General features: G+C 39.3%; 1 pseudogene; it reads left to right on the top strand.

Annotated features, from left to right (window-relative positions):
- LOC109851165 lies at window positions 990-7,212 on the top strand (annotated as a pseudogene).

The following is an 11,603-nucleotide window of genomic DNA, read 5'->3' as shown; positions in this document are numbered from 1 at the left end:
ATAATCCTCATCATATTTTAATAAAAAAAGAAGGAGAGAGAGAGGGGAGATGATTCATAACCTTAACAATTGACCCGTAACATTAACAATTAACTCGTAACATTAACAATTAACCTGTAACTTTAACAATCTCCCAATACAAACAACCAAAATAATAAAAAACGAAAATAATAAAATCATCATCATCAATCATTTCAACTATCCTCTTGGTACATTATGATAAAGAGAGAGAGAGAGAGAAAACAAAAATAATAAAATAATCCTCATCATATTTTAATAAAAAAAGAAAGAGAGAGAGAGAGAGAGGATTCATAATCTTAACAATTGACCCACAACATTAACAATTAACTCGTAACCTTAACAATTAACCCGTAACTTTAACAACCTCCCAATACAAACAACGAAAATAATAAAAAACGAAAATAATAAAATAATCTCCATCAATCATTTCAACTATCCTCTTGGTACATCATGATAAAGAGAGATAGAGAAAAACAAAAATAATAAAATAAACCTCATCATATTTTAATAAAAAAAGAAAGAGAGAGAGAATGGTATTATGGTCTTCACATGTTTTAATGTCTTGGGTTTTGTGTTTTGGGGGCTCAGAGAACAGATTCTTTATTTTTAGGGGTAAAACGCCCATTGACCAAGTCTTGGGGGTGAGAAGCACGTTCACTTGACTTTTGGATGCTAGAAGCATTTTTCCCATAAATAAAATATACTCCCATAAGTAACAACAAAGCTCGCGGCTTTGCGTTAGGCATTATTTATGGCTCATAAGTGAATGGGCCAGCCCCCCCCCCCCCCCCGCCCCCCCCCCCCCCCCCCCCCCCCCCCCCCCCCCCCCCCAACTATTCAAAGTTTGCCATTCAACCACCATTCAGCTGCTCGGTAGGTCAAGCCTTCACACTACGTCTCCTTCTCTCTCGTCTCTTGCTCAATTTTGACTAGGGAATGATGAGCCATACTATTTAAGCCATGCCCAACTTTGCTTTCATCCACATTATTGCAATTCACTTAGAAAAATATATAAATATATATATATATAGAAAATGTCCTTTTCCTAGCTCTGATTCATGTGTTGCTTCGCTTTCTCTTTCTCCCTCCTTTTCTCTCTTGTTTTTATAGCAACGAATTAAACCAGCAACTGGCGTCTCCTCCTTGCCTCGCACTAGCTAGAAAAACATGAGCACAACCAAAACACCTAGAATTTTTCTCCTCCTCCTCCTCTTCTCTCTCTCTCTCCTCTCCTCAGCCTCGTCTCTAAACCACACGAAGAGAGTCTCGTCGTCTCTTCGGATCCAGAGGCACCTGGCCAAGATCAACAAGCCTGCTGTAAGATCCATCAAGGTGGTTTTATTATCTCATTTCTCCATGTAAAGTATTATTATTATCTTTTTTTCTTCAGACCCACATCGAAATTAAGGAAAATTAATGATGAGGGTCAACCGATCTTTGTAAGCAGAGCCCAGACGGCGACACCATCGACTGTGTTCCGAGACAAAAACAACCGGCATTGGATCATCCGTTGCTACAGAGTCACAAGATACAGGTTCGAACGCAAACTCATCAACAAGCAAATTAAAAAAAAAAAAAAGGTATCGTCATAGATTTAATTATTTGTATTTAATATATATATAATATATATTTTTTTTCCCATTTTGGGTATTTTAGATGTACGCTCCTGAGATGCCGAGGTTCAAGGGAGGTAGGCCGCTGAAGAACTATACGGATACGGTTAGTGGCAAGCTGCGATCACGTCGGCCATTGCTCGAGGAATACGGATTCCAATACGTAGGAATACGTTAGACGACGTTGTTGAGCAGGCGAAGTCTCTGTATCGTTACGGAAAGAAGCAGAGGAAGATGGCGATGACTCAGAGATCTCATGATGCTCCTGATGTCGTCAGCGGAAATGGACATGAGGTGAGAACATAAGAAAGTGCATCGATCAATTCTTTTTTTTTTACTTCCCTTTTTCCGGGGTGTTTTAAATTTTGTTTTAGAAGAAATTTTCAAATCAGCCTCAAACCATGTTTTAATTTTCAAAACCGACCCACTTTTTGCCACGTCAGCTTAATCTCATTCCTAAATAGTCAACCCCGAATGTTTAGGAGGTTGTTAAACCCCAATTAGAAGCTTTAAACCCGATTTCTTATGTCCTAAATAGTCGGTGTTGGCAACTTGAGAGAGGGGGGAAGAAGTCTTGATTTTATTTATTTATTTATTTTACTCTTTTCACTTTCCTAAAGTGATTTAGAAAGGGAAGTGAGTTTAATGAGAATAAATGATGAGGTTGAAGGAACATTCATGGTCACATTCAAAAGCCTACCTGCAGTAAAATAGAGTGGTAGTGGCAGATAGAAAAGTAATAAGATCTTTTTTTGTTAATAAATATATATTATGGTGGTGCGTTTCTCCTCTTTAGGGTTGCTTGCTTCCTATTCCCCCCCCCTCCCCCCCCCCCCCCCCCACTGTGTGAGACAATAAAGATGCTGGATCACTTGGGGGTTGGCCTCGTGGGTGGAGGGGTTAATAAATGAATGTCTCGTTTTTCTTTTGCAAGGAAGAGATGGGAAATGATTTCTTTACATTTGTTTGCTTCTCAATCCCAATAAGGTCTTTTCTTTGCTTAGCATTTGGGAAAAGGAGAAGGTGGGGATTGGAGTTGTATTCATTGAATGAGCTTGAAAGGTAATCAATAGGTGGTGGAGGAGGAAGTTATGATGGAAGTGTTTGCACTTGAATGCCCCAAAAAATATCCCAAAGTTCGAGAAAGTTTTAACTTTGATACCCCTAGTAAGTCATTTTAGAGGGTACCGAATTTAACTGTGTCCGAACTTTGGGTTGTTCTTGGGCAAAATAACTTGGGGGGTGTCAAAATGAAAACAGCCCTACAATTTTCTCAATATATTATTATTTTTTATTTACACCTTGTCTTTTTAAATAAAGGTAGTTGGTCAAGCTATTGACTACAGAGATAGGGAAAAGCAATAGCAGAGTGAACAAGGAAAAGTTGAACCAGTGTACGCTTAAAAAGATTAAGCGAAAAGGTGGATTAATTAGTTATTTCTAAATATTAGATTTGGTTAAGGTGTATGTTTCCTTTTTGGTAAAACTTGGGTTTAGCTAAACTTAAAAGGAAACACCTTGTGGCCGTTTACTTTTTCAATAAAAGTCAGATAGTTTTCTAATGAAAAACACTAGAGGCACACCCTTGGGCACACTCTCAGCCATACCCCCTCACCTGCTACAGAGCATGGGGGGCACATGAAAAAAATCCCATGTGGGGCCCCCCCCTGCACTGTAGCAGGTGAGGGGGTGTGGCTGAGAGTATGCCCAAGGGTGTGCCTCTAGTGCCTCCCTTTTCTAATATATATACTTATGTTTAATTTACTAATGATGTAGCATGCAATTGCTTACACTGGAACATCACAAGAGATCTACGGAGCCAAGGCTACAATCAACGTATGGGATCCATCAATTGACGAGTCCAATGAATTCAGCTTGTCTCAGATATGGGTTCTCTCTGGCTCATTTGACGGATCAGACCTCAACAGCATTGAAGCCGGTTGGCAGGTACCAACTCCCAAACCTTAATGCGCATTTATCTCTAAGGGTGGGATGCCATAGGTGGTGGTTAACAATCTTAATTTATCAACACCTTATATGTTTGCTCCGAAATTAATGTAATGTAGTGTCCCAACTGCTTTAATGGTGCATTAAAAACATATATATCAATTATGGAATCGGCGTATTTGATATATTCGTGTCATTAATGACATGCATGAATCAGAACTACCGGATACTTTCTCATCGAGAGAGACGGTGCCGACCACCGAAGGATCAAAGACATCGGTCACAAGCCCTTGCATTCTTTTACTCCCAAAGGACTGCTGATTTTGATTTAGATAGGGACTTTGATTCAATGAATAGAGGTCGATACAAGTTTTTCTTAGTTTGGGCATTGAGAAGTAATATTTTCCACTGTTGACATAGAAACTAAGGGCGGAATGGACCCTAAAGCATTGACATTTAGGCTTGCCACCGTTTGTGGAAACACCATCATCCTTAATTCCATCTGCTCCCTTGACCTCTCTTACACCCAATGATCTTGGTTTATTCATCAATTTCAATGTATCTTGAACTTTTGATGGCATTCTTTAAATTGACTAATTAAACCCAACAAAAGGGCAAATTCAAAGTCTCCTAGGACCTAGCCCATTTGTCTAAATTACCCTCACGAACTGCCTCATTTTGGTTCAGAACAATCAATATTGCCCATAAAAAAAGAGATCCTCTATAAAAATCCTTGATCTTCGTCATTATATTTCGGAGTCATCATGAGTTTTTGACTCATTTTTTCCCTAAATGGAATTTAATCATGCTTAACACTCCTTACCTATTAAGAGGTTTCAAGCTCAGTTTTATCACAATTATTATGATTAACACTCCTCACCTATAAATAAGCTTTTCCATGATATATCATTTTCATACATCCAAGGAATGAAACTAAAAACATACACACAAAAGGGACCAAACAAAATGAAAAGGAGAGAACCTCTTGAACTTTCTTATCTAATAATGCCCATCATGCTTATCATTTATAAGGATTGGACCACTTGAGGTGATGGATATGCCTTTTTTTGAGAAGAGCTTGGTCTTTTTTTCCATGCCAAGACTATTCTCAAAAGAACCTAGACATGATCTCAACACAAAGAGGATAAGGCGCTCAAAAGAGGGGGGAAAATGATCCTACAAAATGAAAATCATACATAATTGTTTTTTTAAGTTGCTGATTGTACCGATACAATAGTCTGATACACCGATAGAATACTAATAATTATACGGATGTAGTATTCTGAAAGCCCTGATATTGTATATTGTTTACACCGTACGAACCTCTATAGATTTTTTTTTTCCCCACCTACCTAGAAGCATGTATAAAAGTTTAGCTTGCAATGAAAAAGGTGCTGTCCAAGGCAAGCTTTCAAGCCAGGCTTCACACAATCATGAGCCCTGGACCACATTGAATTCGCATGGGACCCACTTAGGGCGCCATGAATTTTCTTACTTTTGTGGTTGAGAAATTGAGGGGACTTTGTGTATTCTGAAGCTTTGTATTTTTTTCTAGTCAGGTCAGCCCTGAGCTTTATGGAGACAGCAACCCGAGGCTGTTCACTTACTGGACTGTAAGTCACTTCCCCCCCCTCAAAAACTCATCATACTCCTCATAACTTGATGTAAATGTCGGCAATATTCAAGTGAAGTATGCTCCGTTATTGATGCAGAGTGATGCATATCAAGCTACTGGGTGTTACAATCTTCTCTGCTCAGGATTCATCCAAACAAATAACAAAATAGCGATTGGAGCAGCCATATCCCCCATCTCATCAGTTTCTGGGAGTCAATTTGATATTACAATTCTAATATGGAAGGTAAGTATTCATTAAAAATCCTAAAATTCATTTAGGTACCGTTTGGCAAAGGGTTAAGTGAGGGGTTAAGGAGACTTAACCCCTTATTAACCCGCTAAACACAAAAAATCTATACAAATGTTAAAGTGAGTTAACCCTCGATAATTTGCCAAACATAAAAAATATATAAGGGTTAAGCTAACCCCTATAGAAGGATTAAAATGAGTTAACCCCTTAAAATGAAGGGTTTACTGATACTCCTATTTAGAAGAATTAAAAGTTAACCTTTCTAATTATAAAGAAAATAGTCAAAATCATTGTTATTCCAAAACAATCACGATGGTTAAAATAAAACTTAGTTAACGAATTTAATAATTTAGTCCTTCAGATTATCGAATGGGCTAAGTACATTAGTCATTCAGATATGAACATCGATATTCCATAAACTTTTTTATTAGTACTAGTAGAGTTTGAAGCCCGAACGCGTTATTTCTCTGTTAGACCTTGAGATGCCACACGAGAATCGGCAAATTAGTTTTTTTTAGTTCTTGTCACTTTTAACTGAAAAAATGACCAAATGATCCTTTATTAAATGATTAAAAAGTAATTTAAAATCATGTGATTTCACGTGAAATCTCAACCCAACTGGAAAGTATATTTAATTTAATCGTAAAATGGCTAAATTTCCTCTAAATTAAGGTGAAAAAAAGTAAGTTATCATAACGTGATTCCCACATGATATATCTATCCAATTAAAAAAAGAACATAGTCTAGAGTTATCAGAGGGTATGTATGAGTACTATCAAAAAGTAGTTAGTTTAGGGACTTAAATGGTCCGCAATTGAGGAGAAAATGAAGGGTAATTTTCACAAAATCACCCCGAACTTTAGCGTGTTTTGCACAAGACCACCTGAACTTTGTAAATCCCACAAAACCCTTATATGCTCGCAAAACTATGATCTCAGGACCCGAAGATAGGAAACTGGTGGATGAGTTACGGAGACAACACCCTGGTAGGCTACTGGCCTGCCTTGGGTATGGACAGGGAATGCCTGTTTTCTTCGTCTCTTGAGCGGAGATCAATGTGTTGATTTTGCTCTCGAGGTTCTTGATCTTCAGACTTTCGCCTGTGTTTTCGTTAGCACGATTCTGAGGCGGAAGTGTGGCATTACGACTAGTATCCTCATTACCACCCCCTGCATTGACGGGAGGATTATTGACATTATGAGCTTCATCTGTATCTGTGTGTTCCTCTTCCTGAACGACCTGGTTACGGCGGCTTGGTTCACCTTGCTGGTTCGTCAGTGCCTGAATTTGTTGCTCATGCATTTCCCTCATGTTCTGCATGGCCATCTGCATTTCGAACTCGAGTGGGGAGGCGAAGTCGTCAACATGCGATCCAATGGCGAGCACACCCGCACCCAAATGGGCTCGGGTCACTTCGCAGAGGATGGGTTCGGTCGAGCCAGCTATTTTCGCAACCTCGAAATCGTCGACTCGGACAATAGCCTGAGCCCGGTTCAGTCTGTTACTACGCTAGCTGAGAATACAAACTGCTATGATATTAAGAGCTCTCACAGTGGAGACTGGGGTACTTATTTTTACTACGGAGGCCCTGGGAAAAATCCTAGGTGTCCTTGAACAACAAATTCTTTTTTTTGGTTTTTTGTATTGTAATGCAATAGCTGAAAATGTGAAGGTGTTGAAAGGTTTGTTTTGTGACTTTGTTGCTTTTGCTTGCAACTAATGATATATAACAATGTTAAGTAATTGTTGATATATGCATTCTTTTATGTTTCAAGATCTAAGAATCAATATTGTTTCCATTCTTTTTGTCACTCTTCTGTATTATTATTATAGTATAAAGTAAAAGAAAAAGTAACAAAGTTTTAGACTCATTAAGTCCAAGAAAACAACCTTTCTTCCTTTTATTTATAAATATATATAATTTGAACACATCCAAATGAGATGATTCTTTTACATTGCAGTGGACCCCATAAGATTTCAATTTTCTATAGCCTTCTAAGCTATGCTGCCATTCTAATTTTTAGGGTTGCAATTTTTTATTTATAGGAGACACAAGCCTAGAGATCATAGTGCTTCATAATCTTTTTTTTAGACTTAAAAATATATAATTAGCGTGTGGATCACTCCGTCCACTATTAATTAATCTCATAATTTGTTAAATTATGTTCAATTGCATCATAGTCAATGCTCTACCTGTGTGTCAAACTCCTGGCTAATTCTAGTCCAATCGGAGGAATCCGGATCTTACTCCGTAAGCTTGGACCGGATTCCGTCGTTATTGATCTTATCCAACCTAGATCCGAATCAGACCAATAATTAATAATAAGGCTACATAACATGAACAAACCCCCCACCCCAACCCCCCAAAAAACTTTGGATATTAATGAAAAAACACCCCTGACATTCAAAATATCTAAAAAGTCCTACTGAGTTTCGCGGTCATCAGAAAACTCCCTTTAAGATTTTATCCATCAAAAAAAAAAACAATTGAAAAAAAAACCTAAAAGGGTTAACCGCGATTTCTCACCTGGGCGAGTAAAATTACACATGGGGATAATTTCCAATTGAGAGTCATGGCTCACACTTTTTAAGGGATTTTTCGAATCTTAAAGTTAAAACGAGGTTATCTAATAACCCACGAACTCAAGGGGAGTGTTTTGATATTTTGAAATAAGAGTAGTTATCTGATATTTTAGGAAATCCCCCTGAATTTTTGGATGTTTTGCACCAAACCTGAATCTCAGAAAACCCTCTCAAACTTTCAAAAGTTACAGTAACCTCTTCTAGATTATTGAAAATTCTCATAAATTGGCATAACAAATAGAGTAAAAAGTCCAAACTATCTTTTTTTATTTACTTTTAATCTATGCTTAGCTGGTAAGGGTAAAATATTAAGGTATATGCAAGGTAAAATTATTCAAAAATTTGTTACACATCCAGTGCGCTCATAGTTCGCAAGCTAGACAACATCAGCGGGGTTTACTACAAAATCCCTCAAAGTTCAAGATTGGGGCTCAGAGAAAACGTCAGCCGGATACGGGTAACTAAACCAAACCCGATCCGATAAGAGACCTAGCGGGTAGCTGAGTTAATAAGTTGTTGGTAATTTAATTTCTCCAATAGCATGAGTTTCTGCATCTTCTCTTCATGTTTCTGCAGTAAACTAGTAGCTGCCTGCAAAATAATGAAAATGTCTACTTTAAAAGGTCAAGAGAGAGAAAACAGACGATGGCAAAGAGCTGGGCATAATTAAAAGCTCATGGAATCAAATTGAATCGGGCGAGTTAATAGCTTTGTACGTTACGCCAAATAAAAAAAAAAAAAAGGAGCAGCACAAGACTGCGTCCACTCCAACTTATTCATGCCGAGGATACTCTCATTAATAATCCAACTTGGTGGTCATAAATGAGATTTAACAACTAGTCACCTTGTGTTCTTCAAAAAAGAGCAGATCTCTGCATATTAATTGCACATTTAATAAAGTTCGGCCACCTAATCGTCTCCGTAGGTATTAATTATGGGTCTCTGGGGTGATTTATTTAAGATTAAGGCAAGTGTTGAAATTTGATCTCTTAGTTATAATGATCCTAACTACAGTTCGCTCAATACATAAAACGCATTGTTCAAAAATTGATTGTTTTTTTAATGTAGACATGATGGGTGCCCTAGCAATAGCATGCCATATTTAGTCTTTCTCGTCTCCTAATATTCTACCGTCTAGTTCCCTTATTTATAGGTGATTGATGTACTGGTAGAAAATGTGTCATGTATATTCTTTAATGATGCATAATGAGTATACTTTCACATTTTCTTAAACATGAAGCTTAATGAGTATACTTTTGCGTTGATTAAAAATTAAGTGATTAAGAGATTGGTTAACATTTAGATTCGAAATCTTGAGCTTGTTGTGCGCAGCGGAAATTTCAGCAGAGTTTCTGATGCACAATAATAAAGAAAGATCCCAATAAGAATTCCCGTCTTACCAAGGAGACAAGAATCTGAAGCGGATATCTCAACAAGGTGAGATATCGGCTCTTCCTCTCATCAATTCTAGGACTGACCTGTCGAGGGATCCTAAAACTATTACAATGACCACAAACTCAAACAAACCAATTTTACGTGGTTCGGCAAACTGCATACGTCCACGGGGCAAGGAGGGGGAGATCTACTATTAGAGGGGAGATAATACAACTAGGGTTTACAATCACTCAATCTAAACCCTCACACAATTATCTCTCTCAAAAGCACAAAAGGACTCTTTGCACGCCGTCCAAAAAGAACACTGCCAACACTTTTGCACCTTGCTTCTGCAGCCGCCAAAGACTCCCTTGCCTTGCTGTCGTTTCCACCTCAGCCTTCGCACACAAAATATAAACAGCAGCCGCCTTTTTTTCATCTGCGTTTCTCTCCCTTCCTGTGCTCACGAAACCCTAGAATCAAAAGCAAATATATAGGCTGCAAGCTATGTGCTATCGGGTGGCCCACGCGGAAACAACAAAAAAAAGAAAACCAAAAGCCGCGTCTTGCGTTGCGTGAGAACGTGGGTGTGGTCACGTGAAGCTTTACATGTGCTTGTGGCCCCACACTTCATCCGTGTTCACAATTCTCCACCTCGGCGAAGTTTTCCCAAAACTGAGCCGACACCAAAGCATCCAACTGTCCCACTTGTTGTGTCCAGTACGCCGTGAAACAATTCACGACAACGGACTCAATCCACAACAAGTAGAGACCCAAACGGGAGTGCGAACACTCTTCCAAACGTCGATGTCTACGCACCAAATCGATCTCACCCCCATCAAAATCCAAACCGGCTGCATCGTAAAGATTGCATACGTATCCTCTTGCCCAAGGAATCAAGCCGAACGTAGTTCACCCAAATGGCCGCTAACGACCTCAATCCAATAGAAGAGTTCGCAACCCTTCTCTAATATCATCAACTCTGCGGCTGATAGCACCTCCAATGGCCTCAAACACCTCCACCTGAGGCGAACCAATGACCATATCCAAACTATGTCTGCCAGCTGCACTCGATTCAAAACCCAACTCATCATCTGCATCCAAAACAAATTGATCCCTTAACTGTGTCACCTCAGCTGGAATCCCAAATGATGCAGTATGATCTGGAGTATTCTTCACCCAACGTGGAGTAGCATCCATCTCCACCCGCTGCGATATATCTAAGGTCTGTCCAAAACTCTCCACCTGCTGAGAGTCAATTGGCTCCCTCATCGAAGCCTCATACAAAGTGACACAACCAGACCTATCTTCCAATGGAGTTTTACCTCCAATCACAGCAGTTGACAACTCTTTAATAGGATGACTCAAATATGTCGAAGCCTCTGTCCAGAAACTCTTCTGCAGACCATTGCTTGACAACAAACACCGATCCTCCTCCAGCAAGGTACGGTTCTCCAAATTTGCCACCTTATTTAGTTGCCCCAAGATTTCCTTTCCAATGAAGTGTCTCGAAATGCCGTGAGCTCGGCTCCAATACAGAAACAGGTCCATCTTGTACCTCCCACCAGAATGGAGTACCTTCACCTTTCTGTCTATCACACACTTCTTCAAACTGTTGGATACTACTAGGACTTTCTCCAAAGGGGATTTGGTTGCAACCCAAACACGCTTAGAACAGCCACCAATAAAGAAAACCAAACGCCTATTACCTCCCAATGATGCCCCTTGGAAGGCCCCCAAATATCCACGTGAACTCCTCCAGAACGACCCTTAGTTCGGTGAATAGAGGTGTCAAACTTCACCTCGGTCTTCTTGCTCACATCAACATGTTCACTGGACTTTAAATTACAGGTCTTTACACCCTCTTTCAATCTATGCGAGGAATCAATACTGGAATGGTCAAGCCCCAAATGCCGCAGTCTAGTCGAATCACTATACCTCCAGTCAAGTAATACAGGTGATTCCTCCTGACGCCCTTCATCAAAATACGAGAGTCTCTCGTAATCTCGAGAACCATGTCCTCAACACGAACCTTTAGACCCTCTCCAACCAAAGCTCCAATTGAGATCAAGTTCTTCCTCAAAGAAGGAACATATCTCACATCATTTAACTCTCTAACAGTACCGTCAAACATTTTGATGCGAATTCTTCCTATCCCAAGGATCTGGCATGCACGGTTATCAACCATGTACATCACACC

Source organism: Asparagus officinalis, chromosome 1 (genome assembly GCF_001876935.1).
Source record: "Asparagus officinalis chromosome 1, Aspof.V1, whole genome shotgun sequence".
Lineage (NCBI taxonomy): Eukaryota > Viridiplantae > Streptophyta > Magnoliopsida > Asparagales > Asparagaceae > Asparagus > Asparagus officinalis.
Note: the sequence above shows the minus strand (reverse complement) of the source record. Positions and strands in the feature narration are given on the sequence as shown.